This window comes from Lissotriton helveticus, chromosome 2_1 (genome assembly GCF_964261635.1).
Source record: "Lissotriton helveticus chromosome 2_1, aLisHel1.1, whole genome shotgun sequence".
NCBI lineage: Eukaryota > Metazoa > Chordata > Amphibia > Caudata > Salamandridae > Lissotriton > Lissotriton helveticus.
The window spans coordinates 609265658-609285070 of record NC_136059.1 but is presented as its reverse complement, the minus strand read 5'-3'; the positions used below and the strand labels follow the sequence as shown (position 1 = coordinate 609285070).

General features: G+C 45.7%; 1 protein-coding gene and 1 long non-coding RNA gene across 3 annotated transcripts in view; one reads left to right on the top strand and one right to left on the bottom strand.

The window, feature by feature from the left end:
* The window catches only part of RASGRF2 (Ras protein specific guanine nucleotide releasing factor 2), a 1720695-nt gene that overhangs the window by 255668 nt on the left and 1445614 nt on the right, over positions 1–19413 (bottom strand). The window lies entirely within an intron of this gene.
* LOC144818185 (uncharacterized) overlaps positions 1–19413 on the top strand; it is a 39255-nt gene that overhangs the window by 17359 nt on the left and 2483 nt on the right. Inside the window, exon 2 of the long non-coding RNA XR_013607062.1 lies at positions 19235–19280. This is a non-coding gene — a long non-coding RNA (uncharacterized LOC144818185). The remainder of the gene's footprint in view (positions 1–19234; positions 19281–19413) is intronic.

Genomic DNA, 19413 nt, shown 5'->3' with positions numbered 1-19413 from the left:
GCAAGAACAGAGTCAAAACCTGGAGGTCAGAAAGCAAAAAGACAGGGGAAACACTCCAAAAGATGCCATGTCTAACAACTACACATCACATTACATTCAGGGGGAGTTTGTTCCTTGTATTTAGGTTGGCTTTAGATGTGTTTAAGAGAGGGGTGAGGTTGAGGTTACGTGTGAGTTCTGGTACAGTGTCTATGTGAACACCTAGATAAGTATCTAGGTGTTCACATAGAAGCTAAGGCAGCTAACTGGAATGTCTGATTGTCGGGTGGTTGGAACACTATTCCCTTTTAGGGTGACTAGAAGCGATTTTCCCCAGTTTGCACGAAGGCCGGAGGTGTCTTCGAAGACCTTCAGGATGCCTAGGACCCGAAGGCAGACATTTGGGGGTCTGCAAGAAAAATGAGAACGTCATCAGTATAGAGTGTTTTCCTGCCTTCCAGCATCCCACTCCAATTCCACCCCCATAGCTGAGTGTTGCAACAGATGTTTCTGGCTAGGGGCTTGATGGACAGAGTAAAGCGGAGCGAGAATAATGGGCACCACTTCCTGGTCTTGTGTCTGATAGGAATGGTGTCTGATAAAACCCGGTTTACAAGGACTGGCGCTGAAAGCTCCTTGTAGAGAGGATTAACGTACCAGGTCCAAAGAGTTCCAATCGACTGTGTTGAAGACTTTTGCGAAATCTACTAGCAGGAGTGCTGTGGAGTCAGCTATCTCAAGGGTGTGGGCTAGTGCAGTGTGGATGCGTCTAAAGCAGTGGAGGGTCCTGTGGTAGGGAATAAAGTCACATTGGTCCATATGTATTAAGGTATCGAGAACTCGCTGAAGCTTGTTTGCCAATGACTTGGCAAAAATGTCTGTGTTTATCAGGGAAATAGGGCAGTATGAGGCACAGCAATATGTTGAGTGTTCCGCTTTGGGAAGTACCACTATACTAGCTATGTCTAGGTCGGATGAGAAGGAGCCCTTCTGCGTCGCTTCAGTAGAGAACCATAGCAAGTGTGGGGCAATACTGTCTCTAAATTTACAGTAATACTAAAGAGGATACCCGTCGGGACTGGAAGTATTACGAGTTTTCAAACTACACAATGTTTTTGCCTTCTGTAAGTGGGGAGTCCAGTTCTTACCACTGAGACTTTGTGAGGTGTGGAAGGGTGTTTCAATAAGCAGGGTACTGGCTTCTGGACTGGCCTTAGCTGGTGGGCAAATAACTGTCTGTAACAGTCTGCAAAGGCTCCTGCTATCTTGGCTGCTGTGTGTAGTGAGCATCCTGATGGGTCTGTAATGGAGGTGATCAACTTGGAGCTGGTGTCTTTGGTGGCAATCCAGTAGTGATGTTTACCACTTTTATACCCTTGCACATACATGCATCGGATAAATTCGATGGATCAGTTCTCCTGTTTGGGATCATCTGCGCTCCGTGTTAGAGGAGTCAGGGAAATATTAACATGGATTGCACTCACTCTGGGATTTAGTCAGCCGGCATGTCTTGAGCAGTATGGCATTATTGGCAGCCGGTGGACGGTCCTCCCTGCTGGCCAAACCTGGAGATTCATGGAAACAGATTTCTTGCTTTTCTGAAGCCCATTCCCAGGCCCCCTTTGGAGTTTTGAAGAAGTAGAAGAAGGATTTGGGGACCACTTTAATTTCTGCTGGGAAAAGCAGCATGCATTGCAAGGACATTTCCTTCAGTTTCGTTTTGAATGATTTGCATTGTCTGTGGACAGTCTTTGTGTAGTCAGTGAACATCATAATGTGGGCTGACTGGAAAAAGACTTTCTTTTGGGTGCGTGCTGCTCTCAAGATGCTGTCGTGGTCGCAGTATTTTGAATTTTAGCTATGATAGGATGTGGGGTGCGCCCGATAAGGGGAACTGTGTCAAGGGCCGGCATGCATATTCCACAATGAACTACAGGGAGAGGACTCCCTCTGGGACCCAGGACCGGATCCAGGAGGTCTCCATGAAGGTTTCTGGGTGGGAAAATCCAGCACCTTCGGTAGTCCCACAAATCAAAGATTGTTGCACCTAGAATCATTTTTTAAATCCTCTGCTTTAGCTTTCAAGGTGTGGGTGGTGGAAATCATCTCAGTCACCTTTGTTTTTAGGTCTGCCTTCTTCTCCTCCACGATGCAATCACTCCCTTCTGTCTCAGTGACTCTGCTGGCCACATTACGAAGGTCTTGGCGAAGAAGAGCAATGTCCACACTTACCTCACCAATGTTTGTGACCACTGCTTCCTGGGAGGTTTGGATAGCTTGCAGGATTTCTGTGACTCCTGTGGCAGCTAGTGATTGTTGATCAGACGTCAACACTATTGAACCCTGAAGTGCACCCTGCGCTCCCTGCACAGATATGCCATAGAAATTTGGGACCTCCTCAACACCCTCTCGCCAGACGTCGCCTTCTTCACAGAAACCTGGACCAACGCCTCCTTCACCCCCAACATAGCCACCGACATTCCCGACGGCCACAAGATCCAGAGGAAGGGCCGCCCAACCACCCAGGAGGAGGACTCGCCATCGCACAAAAGAGCTTCCTCCGACTCTCCACCTCCACCACGAGCTACTCCTCTGCTACCACGAATACCTTCCCTTCCAGATCCAGACTAGCCCTAGAACCAGTCTCCGCTGCACCCTCACCTACAAACTCCCCTGACCCTGTGATTAGTTTGCCACTACTATTGTTGCCGACTTCATTGCACCTCACGTCATCGCCTCCATGGACGACATGCCCATCGGAGACCTGAACTTCCACCTCAACAACCTCAGTGACTCCAACTCCCCTGCCCTCCTGGACAACCTCGCCAAAATTGGACTAAAACAGCTCGTCACCACCCCTACCCACAAGGCAGTACACACCCGACCCCATCTTTGCAGAAGGGAACAACATCTGCTTGAGCCACACCATGCAGTCCCTCTGGATGGACCACTGCTGTGTACACTTCTCCTTCAACACCACTACCACTCTTAAACCCTCTCCTCGCCCTCTGCAAAGGAACTGGAGCAAGGTCACAGAGGAGCACCTCAACTCTACCCTCAGCCGCAATCCCTCCGCCTCGACCAATGCCAACTCTGCAGCCAAAGAACTACACCACTGATTCACCAATTGCGCAGACAAGCTTCCACCCCTCCCCACCACCGACAACCAAAGTCCCCTCAAGGCCACCTGGTTCACCACTGACCTCCAAGAAGCCAGACGCTCCGGCAGACATCTCGAAAAACTATGGAGAAACAGCAAAACCACAGAAGACCTGACCACCTACAAGAACGCCATGACAGACTACCACCAATGCAGAAGATCCATGAAGAAGACCTTAATTCGGAACAAAATACTCACCAACTCCAGCAACTCAAAAGAACTCTTCAACATCATCCAGCAACTAACCAAGCCCAACAGCAAAGCCACAGACGTTACTGCCTCCCAAGACCTCTGCAACGAGCTCAGCTCCTACTTCCACCTGAAAATCAAAGCCCTCTACAACAACTTCTGCAAGCAGACTTCAGAAACCACCCTTCCCCCCAGTGACAACAGCCAGACCACCATCACGCCTGGACCCCGGTCACCACCGAAGATACCACCACGATCATGAATAGCACCCACTCAGGAGCCCCCACGGACCCCTGCTCTCTGCACACTTTCCACAGAGCCACCGCCACCATAGCGCCCCAGCTACGATGCACCATCAATGCCACCTTCAAATCCAGCACTTTCCCCAATGACTGGAAATGCGCAGAAGTCAAGCCACTCCTCAAGAAACCCTCTGCAGACCCAACGGACCTGAAGAACTACCAACCCATCTCCCTCCTTCCCTTCGTAGCCAAAGTCACGGAGAAGATCGTCAACGCCCAGCTGAAAAACTTCATTGAAGAGAACTCCATCCTCACAGTAGCCCTGATCCTACTCAACCTCTACGCAGTCTTTGACCTCGTCTCCCACCACACCCTCGCAGCCAGACTCCATGATGCTGGAATACAGGGAACTGCCCTCGACTGGCTGCGATCATTCCTTGCCGGCAGAACCCAAAGGATCAGACTTCCGCCTTTCTTCTCCAAACCCTCAGTGATCAAGTGCGGAGTTCCTCAAGGATCATCACTCAGTCCCAGGCTCTTGAACTTCTACATGACCCCCCTCGTCGCCATCGTCAGACAGCATGGACTCAGCATTGTCTCCTACGCCAACGACACCCAGCTCATCCTCTCTCTCACAAAGGACCCCGAAACCACCAGACTCAGCTTCTAAGAAGGAAGGAAAGACGCCGCAGCTTGGATGAGCAGCAGCTGTCTGAAACTCAACTCGGAGAAGACAGAAGTCCTAGTACTCGGACCCATCCCCTCTGCGTGGGACAACTCCTGGTGGCCCTCCGCCCTCGGCACCCCTCACCCCCACAGACCACGCCCGGAACCTCAGCATCATACTCTACTTCTCCCTCACCATGACCTGACAGATCAACGCCGTCGCCTTCATCTGCTTAAACACCCTCCGCAAGACCTTCAAGTGGAACCCCCCCGAAGCCATAAAGACCGTCACCCACACACTCATAACAAGCAGACTGGACTACGGGAACATCCTCTATGCTGGAATCATCAAATCCCTGCTACGCAAACTCAAGATTATACAGAACACCGCAGCCAGACTCGTACTTGACATCCCATGGCATGAGCACATCACCAAACACCTGCAAGACCTCCACTGGCTCAACCATCGAGAAGAGAGTAACTTTCAAGCAACTCACCCACACCTACAAATCCCTTCACAACATCGGACCCAAATACCTCAACGAAAGAGTCTCCTTCCACGTACCCAAAAGGAACATCCGCTCCGCCGACCTCGCGCTGGCAGAAACTCTGCGCATCCGCAGAACCAGAGCAGGTGGAAGAGCCTTCTCCAACATCGCAGCCAAAGCCTGGAACAAGTTCCCAGTCAACTTCAGACGCTCCCCTACTCTGCACACCTTCTGGAAGAGCCTCAAGACCAGGCTCTTCGGCTAAACCGAAGCTGCACCCCCTCCCCCAGCATCTTGAGACCCTCACAGGTGAGTAGCACGCCTTAAACCACCCTGATTAAATGAGCTCATAAAACCAAAGCTCTGCAGTAGGTGGCCTTGACGTAATTTCTGCCACTGAAGCTGCCATAGGAAGACATGTAAATCTGTATGTGCATCGATTCATTGCATAAGGTAGGCTTGGAGTAATCCACGCTTGCACTTGAAAACTAGACAGCCTATCTGAAACCGGATCCTTTATTTCACCGGCAGCCAGTGTAAACGTTTTATGGCTGCCATGATGAGATCACACTTGTTGAACTCCAAAACAAGTGGCAAGACTGGATTCAGCACCCTCTGTTGGCTGATATGAAAATAAGGAGTTGGGTAAAAAATCAAATTCGGAAAAACCATTTGTTAAGAACAGCACCACTGGCACTCACAGAAGAGCAAGTGACAGTTGTGGCTTACCTGCAGCCTTGTGGGGACATTTACACAGCAGAAGCTCAAACGTTGTGAATTGGAGGGACTAGAATTGCACAGTGCAAGACTTGAGACTAAACATCCACTTCCTGAATGCTAAGAGTTGTCAAAATTATGCAGCACATATGCAATGATCCAAGTAGCCCTTGATATATTAGCAGATTAGGCTTCTTGGGGTCTGGAGGCGCCGTCAGAAAGCGCTGACTACCACTACACTGCGCACCTACCCACCTTCCTGGCCTGCTATTCACACTGTTTTGGCAGGCTGTCCAGGTACTGCCCTCTCACATCATGGGAATGACGTATAACCCCCTAGGACTCTGCTATAAATGTTCTCCTAGGGCTAGAATATATCTGAATTCATTTTACTCAAAACATAATAAATGATGCTACATTGTTACTGTGGTATTGACAACAATTTATCAATTATTTATTTATTTATTTAAGTTTTATACAGCCCAAACATGACCCTTGCAGGTAACAGAGCACTTTATCCTTGTTCAGAGAGCTGAGACATATAGAAACCAAGAAGGCTCCCCGGATACGGGAGGGGTCACTACAGTATATGGATAAAAATGGATTCAATAGTACAATAACAATAGAAAAACAAGGATTTGCAATGCAATCGGTCCTTATATGTATTTAGCTGTGCAGCACATTAGCCTGGGTGCTGAAACATCTACTGTTCTTTAATATGAAGGGAAAGTAAGCCCCAAACTGCGTGAGACGCCAGGTATGGGAACACATGGAGAGAAATATTGCCTTTCAGCAGGAAATGGTATTGTCCAAGGCTCTGTTTTTAATATAAAATCAGGGCTTTTGATGGTCATATCACTAAAAATACAAGATCTAAAAAAATATTATTGTCTACGGGTGCTCGTGGAAGACAATTTTTATGCACTAGAATCTAGAGAATGCTAAAGTGATTCTGGTATTTTACTACCCTCTGCTGGTCGTTTTCTATCAAAAAAGTTAAATAGAGGCAGTTGTCAGAAAAAGAAAAAAAGAAAGTCTTTTAGCATAAAGGAATTCTGATATTTTACTGACCTCTGCTGGTCATTTTCTATCAAGACAGTTAAATAGAGGCAGTTAAACGGAAAAAAAGTCCCTAAACGGAAGCAGACAAGTCCTACGGCTGATCTCCAAAGCCCACATAGTACATACACATATAAGTATATAATAAGTATATACTAAAGTATATACAAGAGGTCTCGAATGCTTGACCTAACAAAAACCACAACTATACCAGGGAGAAGTAGTCATGAGAATTATTGACGAGTCAAGAGAGGTACGGGGAGTGGAGATCCTAGCATCCAGGGCATAAGTTTGTTCATGAGTAGTACCTTAACTTCTTTCTTGAAAGAAACGGCTGAGTAATTTAGACTGGTTTCAGGGGACAGGAAGTTTCAAATTCTCAGGGCAATCCCATAGAAAGCTTGGTGGTAGGTTTTCTTTTTACAGACTCTCTGAGGTTTCAGAAGTAAGGTGCTGGAGGTTCTGGAGGATTTGCAGCTGCCAAAAAGATCCAACTTCTGAGCAAGGTATCTCAGAGTAATAAAGTGCAGGGCCTTGGGGTCATGCAGGTGATCAATCATCATCCTGTGGATAGATTGCAGTGCCAACTCTTTCAGGACATTAGCTTGTGCTTCACATTGATATTTATTCCTGAACTACAAGGTCCATTTTTGCAACAAAAGCACTAAAAACATTAGTCTATTGATTCAATTATCAGTCCTTGTATTTTTATGGTGTGATATCTTTAGTCTGGTGTATTTCTTAGTAGTCGATGAATGAGGTGTTTTCCTTCTTTTTCTTTTTAGTCATTCTCCTTTAATCAAGCATCTTTAGTTTATCACTCTTGTACTCCTCAGGAAATATTGAGATGTTTTGGCCTTGAACAACTTCCTTGGCCTCTTCAGGGCATTTACTAGGTTGTAGAATTACTTCATATGGATTGTACTGTTATGCCCAGGTGAGCATTATACATAAGCGTCATCTATTTTCTGAATGCACTGCAGCCCTTTCAATATAGTGTTGTGCCATATGTCACAATTAGCTGTAGCAGGTAGAGTACTGGTATTGGTTAAGGAGGGGGTACTGACTTGAGTGGGTGAGAAGAGAGTGGGTGTACACTTGGTGTGTGAAAAGCTGTATAACCGAGTTGTTTGTGTGTGTGCCATTGCCTTGAGGTGCATTTCTGTATCTGTGTGAATGCAGAGTTCTCTATCCGAATGCTATTGCCTGAACAAATGTCTGCATGTATGTAGTTCTATATGTGTCTTATGGCCAGAGTTGCACCCGGTAGTCATCACACTGATAGCTGGTGGTTGCCATCTGTGGTCATGCAATGCTTCCCACCACCTGCCATGTTGTGGTTAATAACCATAATTTCTCGTGGTTGCCACTCTGTGGAATCAAGCAGTTCCTACCCTCCAAGTGGTGCCCCTCCAATCCTGGACTCTTGGTTGTGATGTTGAAGATGTTCAGATAGCCAAAATCCAAAACGTGGGGACATTTTTGGCTGAAAACTGCTCTGAGAGCATAGAGGATATCGGGACCAAGCTGCTTCTCTACTCACACAAGGTGCAGCACTGGTTGCCCTAACTTCACGGCAACTCCCACTACGTTCTTCAATGCATCAGCAAATCCTGTTCAGTGGTCCTTCTCGTCAGCTACAGCCTCCGCTGTACATTTTTTATTTCCAAAAAACAAACTAATCCAAATGTAGAAATCTTCACCGGAACTACATCAAGCGGCTCCACAACGATGATGCCTCCTCCTCTGACACTGCCTGCATCCTTGTTATGCTGAATGTTACCTACTGCAACAACTTTTTACTGAAATTTCTAAGTTCGAAGGTAAGTGCCGACTGGGCTCAATCCACTTTTTGCATTCAACCCACGCTCCATCCTGATAAGCCATATCTTTCGACTTTGACATGGTCTTGCATTTCGAGGTGTCTGCAGCTGGCGCTTTGCTCTTTTAGGCTATCGTTTTTACGATAAACTTTAAAAATTCATTTTTGTTGTTTCAGGGGCAAATCCTTTAATAAAATGTAATTTTTTTTTGTGTGCTGCATAAATACGTTACACATTGCCTCTAAGGCAGAGGTCTTCAACCTGTGGGGCGCGACCCCCAGGGGGGTCGTGGAGTCCTGGGAAGGGGGTCACAGATTCTGTCAGAGCAGTTTCTTAAAACGCGTGGCGTAGGGCTGATTGAGCGTGTTCAGGCGGAGGCCTAATTCACACCGAGGGGTGAAAACCATCAAGCCTCATTAACAAGTAAAAGGTCTTTTAAAGACCTGTGAAGTACTCGGTTGTGCCTTTGTGTGTGTGTCTGAAGCTGTTTCAGTCGGGCTCACATACACAAGTGGGGGTTGGGGGGGCTGGTGGAGGCTGGGGGAGGAGGCTGTAGCCCTTTGAGTTCAATGGACGTTGCGCACCTGGAGCTGTGGGGTTTATTTTTATTTTTAACGTTTTATATAGCGCTAGCTTAACCCGTAGGTATCTGAGCGCTTTACAAACACACAGTAAACAGCAGAAGTACATTACTAAAGATGAAAGGGTTGATGGATGGATGAAGGATGGATGGATGTGTGAAAATGTGGGTGGATGGATAGATGAAAGGGTGGATGGATGAAGGATGTATGTATAGATGGAAGGACGAAAGGGTAGATGGATGAAGGATGGATGTATGGATGGATAAAAGGTTGCATGGATGAATGATGGATGGATGGATGTATGAAAAGGTGGGTGGATGAAGGATGGATGTATGGATGGAAGGATGAAAGTGTGGATGGATGAAGGATGGATGTATGGATCGAAAAAAGGTTGCATGGATGAATGATGGATGCATGGATGGAGGTGTGAAAAGGTGGAGGGATGAATGATGGGTGGATGGATGGATGGATGAAAAGGTGGGTGGATGAATGATGGGTGGATGGATGAAGGATGAATGTATGTGTTGAACTGCATTTTTAAAATTCCATTTTGTGTTGCCATGCTCTAGGCAACTTGTCTGAAAACTGTCCTCCACATCCCCATTGAATCTTGCACAACCCCTGCTCCTTGTGGTCGAGCCAATTCCAAGAAGCCTGCCTGTGTGCCTTCCCCCAGTTGTGCCAGAGACTCAGCCACATCCTGTCCATTGTTGGTAACTCAGCCTGTCACACCAGCTATACTGTGACCACCCCCAACTGAAAGAGGAAGCACGAGGTTAGGCCCTAAAACCACACCAACTAATAGAGGAAGCACAAGGCTGTACACTGTGACCACACATTCCTGTGGTTCTGCCAATTCTGGGAACCAGCAGCAGATTGTTCCTGTTTTAGGAAATAGTTCCTGTTCTTGACGTAAGACACCCTGCACCTGGCATCTTAGTTCATTGACCACACATTTCTGTGGTTCTGCCAATTCTGGGAACCAGCCAGATAGTTCCTGTTTTAAAAGAGAGTTCCTGTTCTTGACTCTAAGCTGAGAGGTAAACCCCCCCCCCCGGATGAGGAAGGGCCTTCAACTGGAATGAGCACATTTCGACACATTGCATGCACTCTCACGAGACACAAGACACGCCCATACCTTGACACATCTTGTTGGAAATTACTGCTTGTCACTTCCCTGTTTTTGCCTACTAACTGAATCTGTATAAATATTCTGCTGAGTGAATAAAGCATCAGACCACTCCTGAACCCGCTTGGTGAAGGAGCTCTCCCTAAACTCGAGTTATTGAATAAATCCCTCTTTACTCGAATACCACGGACTCCTCTCTTTACTTAATTTAAAGTATTTACTAATATAGAAATTCTAAGATACGGTAATATTAATTATTTACCACATTTCTGGCGCCTGAACAGGGATGTTCCCTCTCCCCCACGCGCCGGCGATGTCGGACCCGGTACTGCCCCCTCCTGACCTTTGACGGACTTCAAAGTGCACAGAGTAGGGTGGGTGACGGTGGCAGAGTCATCCGATCCACTTGCTCACTAGAGGTAACAGAATAGAATTGTGCCTTGCGCTGTGCCTAAGTTGTTGCACTGAGAGAATTGTTTGCTTATTTTACACTGTCTGCTGTTGATTTAAAAACGCTGCAGTTGATCTTAAAAAACGCAATAATAATACCCTGATATGCAATCATTTTAAAAAATCAAACTTCTTGTGTCTCTAGACATTTTAAAAACGTGTACATTTCACTGTGTTAGCGCTACCTGCATTATTTCGCCTCAGCCCTGAGCCAACTGGGGGAGGATGACATCTTTGGTCAGCAAGGAAGGCTGGGCTCGATTCTCACTCCTGCCCGCCCCGGTCCGACGCGGTAGCCAGTACCGTTGCGCGGAGGGCGGGTCAGGTAGAGCCAGGCACTTCCTGTGGGCTGTTTGCTAGAGCGGTTAGCGCTCTAGTTGCCTGCATTTCTCTGGGCTATTTAGGCGGAGCCATTAGAGCGGCGAGCTGCGGTAGGGTGACGGTGGCAGAGTCATCCGATCCGCTTGCTCGCTAGAGGTAACAGAATAGAATTGTCGCTTGCGCTGTGCCTAAGTTGTTGCACTGAGAGAATAGTTTGCTTATTTTACTCTGTCTGCGGTTGATTTAAAAACGCTGCAGTTGATCTTAAAAAACGCAATAATAATACCCTGATATGCTATCATTTAAAAAAAATCAAACTTTTTGTGACTCTAGACATTTTAAAAAACGTGTACATTTCACTGTGTTAGCGCTACCTGCATTATTTTGCCTCAGCCCTGAGTCAACTGTGGGAGGACGACATCTTTGGTCAGCAAGGAAGCCTGGGGTCGATTCTCACTCCTGCCCGCCCCGGTCCGACGCGGTAGCCAGTACCGTTGCACGGAGGGCGAGTCAGGTAGAGCCAGGCACTTCCTGTGGGCTGTTTGCTGGAGCGGTTAGCGCTCTAGTTGCCTGCATTTCTCTGGGCTATTTAGGCGGTCCCATTAGAGCGGCGAGCTGCGGTAGGGTGACGGTGGCAGAGTCATCCGATCCGCTTGCTCGTTAGAGGTAACAGAATAGAATTGTGCCTTGCGCTGTGCCTAAGTTGTTGCACTGAGAGAATTGTTTGCTTATTTTACACTGTCTGCGGTTGATTTAAAAACGCTGCAGTTGATCTTAAAAAACGCAATAATAATACCCTGATATGCAATCATTTTAAAAAATTAAACTTCTTGTGTCTCTAGACATTTTAAAAATGTGTACATTTCACTGTTTTAGCGCTACCTGCATTATTTCGCCTCAGCCCTGAGCCAACTGGGGGAGGACGGCATCTTTGGTCAGCAAGGAAGCTTGGGCTCGATTCTCACTCCTGCCCGCCCTGGTCCGATGCGGTAGCCAGTACCGTTGCGCGGAGGGCGGGTCAGGTAGAGCCAGGCACTTCCTGTGGGTTGTTTGCTGGAGCGGTTAGCGCTCTAGTTGCCTGCATTTCTCTAGGCTATTTAGCCCTCGCCCCCTCCCGAGCGCGCAGCGGTCACGCGCGAGGGAGCCGAAGCTACGCCGAAGAGTAGCCAAAGAGTTGCCCGTCTGCACCCGTCCGCGACAGGACGGGACTAGGGGCTACACTCTCTGGCTGATTTATCATGGACCTTACGAGGGCCCCCAGACTCAGATATTCATCCCAAGCCTTACATTATCTCCGTCCTCTGAAGGAAGGGGGCTGTGTCCGTGATCAATGGCCATGTTTGGAGGGTCCCTTTTCGTGTATACATTGCAGATTTGAAGCAACCCTAATTACTATCTCTATTGGACATGTGGTTAAACAAATACCAGTGTCTAAGGGCTGGAAAAGCCTTCTTCTTAACGTACGCTCTCTGCCCAAACATCATCTGGAGATTTGGGACCTTATACATACCACCAATCCCGAAATATGTTTTCTAACAGAAACATGGTTAAAACAGCATGCCACCCCAGCTATTGCTTTGGGAATTCCGGAAGGATATAAAATTCTCAGGCCCGACCGCCCTATAAAAACTGGAGGCGGGATAGCAATAGTATATAGAGAAAATTTGCAAGTCACCATAATTGAGCAAAGTTGTTGTCCAACGATGGAAATGATGATTTTCAAGATAAAGTCAAGCTCCAAACAAAATTGGAAAGGAGCTCTGATTTATCGCCCACCTGGGCCTAGTAAGGAATTTACCTTCTCCTTAACAGAACTACTAGCACAACACCTAAAAGCCAAAGAACATTTTTTGTTAGTAGGTGACTTTAATTTTCATGTTGATATTCCTGAAACCTTGTCCCTGCTTTCAGACCTTTCCTTATTAGGATTCCAGTTACAAAATAATAGCCCTACTCATATAGGAGGCCATACCTTAGATTTGATTTTCTCTAACGGTCCCAAGTTATGTTGTCGACCCCCTACTCGAGTCAACTGGTCAGATCATTGCCTTGTTGAATTCATTCTCCCCGGATTAGCAAAACCAATAAAAAAACAGCCTGCTCCTCCCATATGGCATAGACAATGGCATAAGGTCACATTAGAAGAAATACAAAAGGTATGGAGAGAACCGATTATCACGGCAATAGATAATGTGGAGTCAGCTCTTGCCAAATATAACACAACCCTTAAAGAAGCTGTTGATTTCATAGCCCCACTGAAGCTTAAGAAATAATATCCCATGTCAAAACAGGAGACATGGTATACAGAACAATTGAGGGTAGAAAAGCAAGGCTGTAGGAAATTAGAAAAGGTATGGAGGAAGACACATACGGAAGAAAGCCGGAAAAATCACCTAGAAGCTCTAAGCTCCTATTATAAAAACATCAGGCTAGCCAAAAAGAACAGCTTAACATCACAGCTAGCAGAAGCAGGGAACTCCTCTAGAGAGCTGTTCAAGATCCTACAGACCTTTGTAAAGCCCCTGGCTTGTGAGAGTCCTGACGAATTTACCCAATCATTATGCAATGATATTTCCCTCTTTTTTGAGAAAAAAATTGACTCCATTTATCAAAAAATCACAATGGCTAAGAATCCCGGGACTAGCATTAAAAACACTCTGATATCCCCTGATAATAACCAACCCAAGCTAACTGATTTCCCTGAAATCAGTCATACAGAAATCTTATCCTTGATCAGTAGTATTAAAACCGGCTCCCCGTTAGATCTGATTCCAGCAAAAACAACGGCCTTAATAAGCAATCTTCTGTATCCTATGATACAGACAATCATCAATTTATCTCTCAAAGAGGGACAAATTCCACAAGACTGGAAGAAGGCGGTAGTAAACCCCATACGTAAAAACACGGCCTTGCCTTGGTCAGACATATCCAACTTACGCCCCATTTCCCTACTTCCATTCCTAAGCAAACTGGCCGAGAAACATGTAAACACCCACGTGTCACGGTTTGTTGAGGCTACAGGGGGTCTGGACCACTCTCAATCTGGGTTCAGACCCAACTACAGCACCGAATCTGCACTCCTCTCCGTGTCAGATAACATCAAAATGACACTGGATAGAGGAGGCTCCATGATTCTGGTCCTGTTAGACCTGTCTGCAGCCTTTGACACCGTGTCACATGAGATTCTTCTCGGCCGGTTGCAGCAGGTGGGGATTGAAGGCGTAGCCTGTCCTGGCTAGAGAGCTTTCTCACAGGCCGCTCACAAAGTGTCAGCTTGGGCTCCTACCATTCCATCTCTAGGGAGCTCACCAAGGGGGTCCTGCAGGGCTCATGCCTAAGCCCCACATTATTTAATGTGTATGTGGCCCCCCTTGCTGACATTGTGAGACAATATGGGTTTACCCCTGTGTCGTATGCTGACGACACTCAGCTCTTGTTCCCCTTTCAAACTTTAACTTCAGAAATAAAGAACTCCTTTGCTGAAGGCATGAGAGCGGTATCACACTGGATGGCCTCAAATTGCCTCCAGTGTAACGTAGGCAAGACAGAAGTCATGCTATTTGGGAACGCAAATCTCTTGTGGTCTCCAGATTGGTGGCCTCTGGAATTGGGACCTATTCCTTGTCCAAAACAATTAGTTAAGAACTTGGGAGTCAGACTAGACCAGAACCTGGTCCTAAAAGAACATGTGAATCTGGTGACTGGATCCTGCTTCCGGACAATTGGCCTACTGAGAAGGGTTTTTCCCTACTATCGGATATCTACAGAAAGACCTTAGTCCAGGCGCTTGTAATAAGTCAGTTGGATTACTGCAATGGCCTCCTAATCTCGGCAAATGAACATGTAATCAACCGACTCCAAGTGGCCCAAAAGACCGTGGCCAGATTGGTTCTCAATGTTCCCTCAAGAACTCCATCTAGACCTCTTTTGGAAGAACTTCACTGGCTGCCTGTACGCCAGCGGATCAAATTTAAAATCTGTTGTATCATTCATAAAAGTCTCTTTGGATCAGGTCCCTACTACCTAGCTCAGAAATTTCAAATTCACAAATCGGAACGTCTTTTGCGGTCCAACAGCCAACTCTTACTAAAAATTCCATCTATTAAAAAGGCAAGGCAGGGTGGTCGTGCTCTCTCTTATGTAGGACCCTCCCTTTGGAACAAACTCCCCTTGGACATGCGTCAGAACACGAATCTTCTCTCCTTCAGGAGGGCACTAAAAACTTACCTCTTTAAGGAAGCTTAGACACCTACCCCTTTCAGTATCCAAGACACTCCTCTCTGATATCTACAGCGTGCGAAGCGCGGAGATACCCCTCAGGGGGTCGAGTCCGGCGCTATAGAAGCAAATAAATAAATAAATGAACAGACGCGGGGAATTCCCGCCAACTCCCTCGAGGCGAAGGGGGGGACCGACTGCGGCCCGTCATCCACACGAGGCGGTGAGGAAGATTGCGGAACGTCCTGACCCAAAGCCCAACCCGTGAAGAAGACGAGTCCGAGGTCTTGTGAGCCCCGTCTTAAAAGCTGCGCGCATTTCAAGATCAACAGGCCTTCTAGTCTGCTTCTCGGTGAGTACTGCTGAAAGTATAAAGACCGACACACAACTTTTGTGGGTACGGTAAAGATATATGTTTGTTGTTTCTCATTTCTATTTCTAATAGAAAGTCTGCCATCATGCCTATTTTTTCGAAAATATGTAAGATGGGAACTAGAAAAAGTATTTGGAGATTCCCCTCCCTCCTCGGGATACTCCAGGACATTTTATGTACACAAAACATGGTGTCGGTGCGCTACCTGTTCGCCCTTCCGCCCCTATTTCACGACCACACCCGGCCCCATTCCTCCTAAGTCATTCTAAACGGCCATCTCTGGATGAATTATTTGAAAATACATCTAACACGTTAGACTATTGGTTAGACCAGGAACCCCCGCTTACACCGGAGGAAGAGGAAATAGCCAGAACTGCGACTCTATGGGTCTCTCAGTATAAGATATATGACAGTGATCTCATAGCCCGACTCTTTTTAGCATTACCATGCTCACATCAAAGATAAGCGAGTCTCTACATGGTACAGCATCTCATCACTCTCAATGACACTTTTTTTAAACATGATCCAAGACTAGAAGATTTTTTGTCTGACTGCGCTGATAACATTTTCATCCACAATGGTTCAGTTTTTCTCAACAGATTCATAGATTTTAGACAGGAATACCAGAAAGCGGTTGAATATAAATGTTTCACTAATACTTGTGGACCAGTTAATAGACTTCCTCAAACACGCCAGTTCCCCATGAGGGAGGTCCACCCCAGAGCTGACGCAAATGGTGCGTTACAACGCGTTGCTATTTATGTACCCTTGACAAAACTTGAACTGCTAAGGATAAAAGAGATGGTTCCCCCTCACTCAAAAGATCCTGCTGGATTTTTTAAGGAATTAGGAGACGTATTAATGATGGGGACATATACTCTCTCTGATATTACAGAAATTCTGCAATTATTGTTGCCATCGGGTATATATGACAAACTACGAGAGAAAGATTGGGAGGTGGCAGGCGAACACATTAGATGGATAACAACACAGAAACAAGTTAAGTCTATGAGGAGAAATTGTTTCAGAGAAAAGTTAGGCCTGCAATGCTTGATTCCTTTCGGGTTTGGCGCAAGGAGTCCAAACAGAAAGAAATCAAACTAAAAACAAAAGGTGAACCTAGAAAGATTCAGATTTTCACATGCGCCTTTTGCGTATATTAAAATTATGCCTGTCACTCTCTCTCTCTCTCTCTCAACTGGCATCACTGTGAGTGACAGTATTCTGCTGTCTCACAAGGAGCATATTGACACACAAAGTAGTTTTGCACAGTGCACAGAATTTCTGTGGCAATATGCAATTTCTGAGACCAAAAACGATTTTTGCTTTTGCCCATGCTTGTTTGAGTGGTGAGGGACTTACTGGCTTTGGCAATGCTTGTTTATGAACATTTTGGGAAATACTAGCATACATCCCCATGTTACTAGGAGCATTATACATAGCCTCACTGGAACTTGCGTCAGTGGAATGAGAGGTTTTTGTCCGCAGCTGTTGACCCAGGACGTGTCATAGAGTAGGAGGTAGCCCTGATGCTCAGGGAAATGCTGGGGGGTATACATGTTTAAATGGATTAAATATACCATTTACTTCCTCAGAGTTTGTTTATGCCCAGTTGCTACAAATAGGGGTTGCTAAGTGTTGACAGAAGTAAAACATGTTTCAGGGTTTACTACTGTGAAAATGGGGGAGGAGGCTCGCTCCCTGTACAAATTAAGGGTAAGAAAAATATGGTTGCTCTCTCTCTTTTCTTCAATCTCTTTTTGAGCCCGTCTAAACCGTAAGTAAGTAAAGTAAAGTCCACATTTGTAAAGCGCACAATCACCCGTTAGGGTCTCTAGGCGCTGGGGGCCGTCGGGAAGATTAAGCGAGCTATTGCCCAGAGTCGCATGGTGCTGGGCAGACCTGCCGCCGGAGCTGAGGATCGAACCGTGGTCCCCAGATCCCAGCGTCAGTCGCCCTGGCCGCGGCGCCACACCTCTCCCACCGTCTATGAAATAGCCATGAGAAATTTAATTGACTATTCTGGTATGTGTGTTATTATGTTCTGTGAATTATTCACAGTAAATATTTTAATAATCTAAGAACAGAAATAAAATTGTAGCCCCTAAAAGAAGTAATATATATATATATATATATATATATTGAGGCTCCAAGTCGTACCGGTCATCCCAGGGCACTCTAAACAGCGGGTGCAAGCTCCGCGCCGATACTCGCGGAAAATATTCAGCTCCTGAACCGTTTCCTTCAAGAAACGAAAAGCGCACTCCAGGGGTAAAGCAGCAAAGTTTATTCAGCCCACCAACACTCGTGCAACAGACGCGTTTCGGACGTCAAGTCCTTCGTCAGTGTTTACACAGTTTACACTCTTGCGATAGTATTTAATGAATACCCACAAGATAGAAAACGGACATCATCCATGGAGCGCTAGCGCGGCGGCCATTTTAAGATGGTTAAATACCCATTGTCATAAGCATTAATATCAGACAAAAGAGCTTCAATTCTCCCTATTTTACTATATTGCCGTACTATATTCAAAGTAAGAACTAACAGTAATCATCTCCATGATTACATCTATTGTTCTTAAACATGCATATTCATGTCTTTCGCTTACCTATAGTAAGAACAATTGTTTAAGACAAGTCTAAAATCAAGCCGTGTATTGTTAGTTCTTACTTTGAAATATGGAAAAATGCCGGCAAGTGAAACATGCAAAAAAGGCCCAGTTGTTGTCTTATTGTAAACGGAAGCCTTGGATATTAATGCTAGCAATGTGGTGATCTGCCGATACACGGCAATATAGTAAAATAGGGAGAATTGAAGCTCTTTTGTCTGATATTAATGCTTATGACAATGGGTATTTAACCATCTTAAAATGGCCGCCGCGCTAGCGCTCCATGGATGATGTCCGTTTTCTATCTTGTGGGTATTCATTAAATACTATCGCAAGAGTGTAAACTGTGTAAACACTGACGAAGGACTTGACGTCCGAAACGCGTCTGTTGCACGAGTGTTGGTGGGCTGAATAAACTTTGCTGCTTTACCCCTGGAGTGCGCTTTTCGTTTCTTGAAGGAAACGGTTCAGGAGCTGAATATATATATATATATATATATATATATATATATATATATATATATATATATATAAAACATGTTTTTTTTATAGTGTTAATTATTGCAGGTTAAAAAGAGAAAAGTAGGAAGGTTTTTTTTTGTCTTTGACAGCTTCAGAGTGAGGAGAAAAAGGGGGCTGAGGAGCGCAGAGCTCAAGGCAGATTTTGACCCTGAGGTCTGTAAGGTGGGGGCCAGGAATGCTGGCAGAGGCTGGCTAGCAGCCCAGAAAGTCCTGCACTGAGGGGTTATTCTTAGCTCTTGGAAGACTGTGCGAGGCCTTCATGTAGACATCTGCAGCCTCATAAAATAGGGTCTTGTCTCACAGAAGTGCATTCCTTTCTATTTCTGCTCTTGAAAAATAATGTCTGCACAGTTGCCTTCATTTAACCGAAAATAAAATGTTGTATTAGTCTTAGACAGAAAATAAGATGAAGTTCTTTCTTAGAATTTCGTAGGCCACATGCCTAGGTAAAACCGATTGGCAGATTCAGATTTATTTTTTTATCAGAACAATTGTGGCGCAAAGGACACACAAAGTTTTGCTTTTAGACAGTCAAAGTTAAGGTGGCTTAACATGCTTACATGTTTTAGTCATTGCTAAGTTGACAAGATGGTTACAGTTAAGTACATTTTTCGATTTTGTGTTTTGTTAATGTGTATTAAGTTTTGTCTTCTGATTTAAAGTTACAGTTAATATTTTTGTTGTGTATTTTTGCTTCTGCCCACAGATCATTCATGGACTGTTCTGGGTGGTTTTTAAGGCTGACAAGACACGTGAGTTGGTTTGACAAAAGGTCATAGTTGTAAGAGGAAAAAGGTGAAATGTGCGCACTGAATGACTATAGGTAGGTAATGAGGGTAGAAAAAGTTTGGAACGGACCAAGAATGTTACAACAGGTGTAGGAAA